General features: G+C 32.6%; 1 long non-coding RNA gene across 1 annotated transcript; it reads left to right on the top strand.

Annotated features, from left to right (window-relative positions):
• Window positions 1–1,211: 1,211 nt before the first annotated feature.
• Window positions 1,212–2,428, top strand: LOC125504821. Its single transcript, XR_007281721.1, has 3 exons — window positions 1,212–1,386; window positions 1,450–1,601; window positions 2,072–2,428. It is a non-coding gene; the product is annotated as an uncharacterized LOC125504821 (long non-coding RNA).
• The last annotated feature ends 688 nt before the right edge of the window (window positions 2,429–3,116 follow it).

Here is a 3,116-nt window from a genome sequence, read left to right on the forward strand (position 1 = left end):
TTTTGAGGTTTAAAAACATGCAAGTTTAGAGGCTAATTGCGCGGTTTAGAAGTATTTCCTTATAATTTAAAACATATCTACGCGTAGATCATGATCTTCTGTTAGAATCGCTGAAAACTGTTTTCCAAAATTCGCAGCGGGTAGTGTACAGCATCGATTTCTGTGGAACCCAGTAGCTGTCAAAACTTTCACATTTTTACGAATAACTCGGAAATCGTAAATTTTTCAGGTAAAACGTTTGACACAAACTTAAATTAAATTTTGACGACAAATCTGAAAATGAATGAAAAAAGGGGCGGTTCCATTTAAAAAACCAAAGTTGGTAACTACCACACGTTTATGATACACCCCGTATATTGAAAAGTAATTTTAAAATGTGGACCTTTTAAACATGAAAAACTTTCGTAGGACGTATTTTCTTGTAAAGTTCATATTTACTGAGATATCGCACTTTGACGCACTAATGAGCAACCCTGTATATAATAGTATTATAGTGAGCGCACTTATAGGAAACTAGTAGATAGTAGCCTTATTTAAGAGTCGTTTAAGTGCTTGCAATTTAATTGTCTGTTAGTTTAATTAGTAGTGTGTATTTCAATTTTTTTAATCGCTGGAAATGGAAGGTGAATCGGTTTGTGAGTACTGTAATAAACATTTTTCCACTCCCAGTTCGAAGACCAGACATTTAAAAAATATTCATTAACTTGTTACTGAAGACAAAAAGAGGAAGCACATCTTATGTCCTTTATGTAATGACGATAAGAATCTGACAGCATTTGAAGATTTTAATGAGCATCTGTTTGAAACACATCAGGTAAGAGTAGAGGTAATTTATTTTAAATTTTCCAGCAAGGAGGAATATGATAAATTGAGCACGAGTGAAAAAATTGAAGCCAACTATTTCGTTCTGAGGAAAAAAAATGATAAAGATTCAAAACGCATATATTACTGTTGCAACCGAAGCAATCTCAGAGGTATTAAATAGTTTAGAATGTTTGGAAATATATAGATAAATACATATTTTCGTTTCGTATTCTAGACTTCCAGAGTAATTGTTCTTTAAGGACTCAAAAATAAGGAGGGACTATTAAAATTCTTATTTCTTATTTTAAAAATAAACAAAAATGGCAAGTTTAATTGAAATAAATATACACTCATATTGAGTATATACTTTTTATTCCTTGCAAATTCTAAAAATCAGTATTTTTAGGAAAGTATGAAGTTGAGTATTACAAAACCCATGTAGGTCATGATGAAGAAATTAGAGCACAGCATTTATCACAAATCGAAAAGGCCGTTTTTATTGATAAGTTGAAAATGGGTATTATTGCTCAAAGAATAATTGACTATGCAAGACAGCTTGAGTCTGCCAATAAACTATACCAGGTTGAATTTTGACAATATTTTTTTGGGTATATTTCGCATCAAAATTTTTGTGTTTTAAAAAAGGTTGAATTTGCTAAACCCGAAAGATCTTCACTACTTAGCAGCAAGAAATGGATTTAATAAAAGAAGGCATAATGAAATAATGGCGGTAACCTTGAATATTCAAGAATGGAATAGCACTGACAAAAATTAGGCATTTCTCTGGAAACAGCAAGGTAGCAATTTAGTTTAAATGGAAAGATTTAGCTAAGCACCTTTATTCATTGTATAAGTGCCTATTCAAAAACATATTTAACATTTCAAGTTTAACATATTTGAAATAGGTACTGATAAACCATATATTATCTTAAATCAAGTACCTGGTTGTTCTAAGTATTTTGTAAATTACTTGAATCATATAAAATATATTGTTGTTGTCTTAATATGGCTACTGAAAATATGAAGCGAATGTTATAACTTTTTCATTTTTTGGCATTATCGCTTAATTGTTATGTATTTACCAACTGTGTGGCTTATCCGCGCCTAAAAGACGATGATTTTGCAGTGGGTTTCATGAATAAAGTCATGAAAAATAAGCTAATTCAGTTTAGCAGTATAATTTGTATGGATGGAACCCACTGCACAAATAAGAAGTTGGATTTATATGATTTGATTAGATCAAATAATTCAAGAAGTTTTCTTGCAGGCACTAAAAGAAGCAGTTCAACAACCATTGATGTGTGATTATTTTATGACGGATGATGACCCCAAATACTATAACGCTTGGAGTAATGTGATGGAGCACCAGCCACAAAAATTTCTTTGTTCGTGGCATATAATAAGAAGGTGGTGCCTACAAGGAAGAACAAAACTGAAGAATCCCGAGATCCAGAAAACTATGAAAATACAGATGAAGAAAATATTAAATGAAGTGGACCGACAGAAATTTAAAAAACTAACAGAAGATTACTTTACCAAATTGAAAAATGATGATGAAGATATATTTTTGAACTATTTACAAAAGTAATTAAATTCTATACACAAATGACGTTTTGGGTGATTTACATAGCATTTTTTTAAGATATTATTTCCAGAATAAAGCCAGAATCAGCATGTGGGCACACTGCTTCAGAATCGGCCCTGGACCAACATTGCATTTCAAAGCATGAATATATTTTTAAAGACGAACCAAATGAAGAGGAACGCGAATATTACGGTGGATACAAATCCGTATCAAGAAAAGATTGAAATAAATTAAATCGTATCGATAGAATCCCGGTACCGATTCCCTATGTCTTACTCTCCTTCTGTAGTCCAGATGCTGCCCTGATGATGTCCATTTGCATTGTATTGCACGATTCAAAGTTCCGAACTGGTAAAATATTACTACCTACTAGTGCTTTTCATCGGACACAATTGTTAAACCAGATGTTGAGCAGAGATTTTCTAAAGAAGGCAGGGTCAATTTATGAGAAACGCTCAGGATTATTATTAATAACTTTTAATGCTATGATATGTTCTATTATTTGTTACTTTAATTTATAACAACAAATTATCAATATTTTGACCAATGAACACCAGGTTGAAGAACTTGAACAGATCCCAGTTTCGACCAGTTTTCCTTTGCGCTGTTCGCAAACCATTTGCAACTGGCCCACGCAGACACTTCTTGTTCTCTATTTGTGATCTCTTTAGCTCTGTCGCCCGCATAGCTGGGTCGAAGCTTGTCCGATTCCTCTTGGATCTGTTGC

The sequence above is a fragment of the Dendroctonus ponderosae genome, unplaced genomic scaffold (assembly GCF_020466585.1).
Source record: "Dendroctonus ponderosae isolate FM_Combo_2020 unplaced genomic scaffold, Dpon_F_20191213v2 Dpon_F_20191213_1, whole genome shotgun sequence".
In the NCBI taxonomy this organism is placed as follows: domain Eukaryota; kingdom Metazoa; phylum Arthropoda; class Insecta; order Coleoptera; family Curculionidae; genus Dendroctonus; species Dendroctonus ponderosae.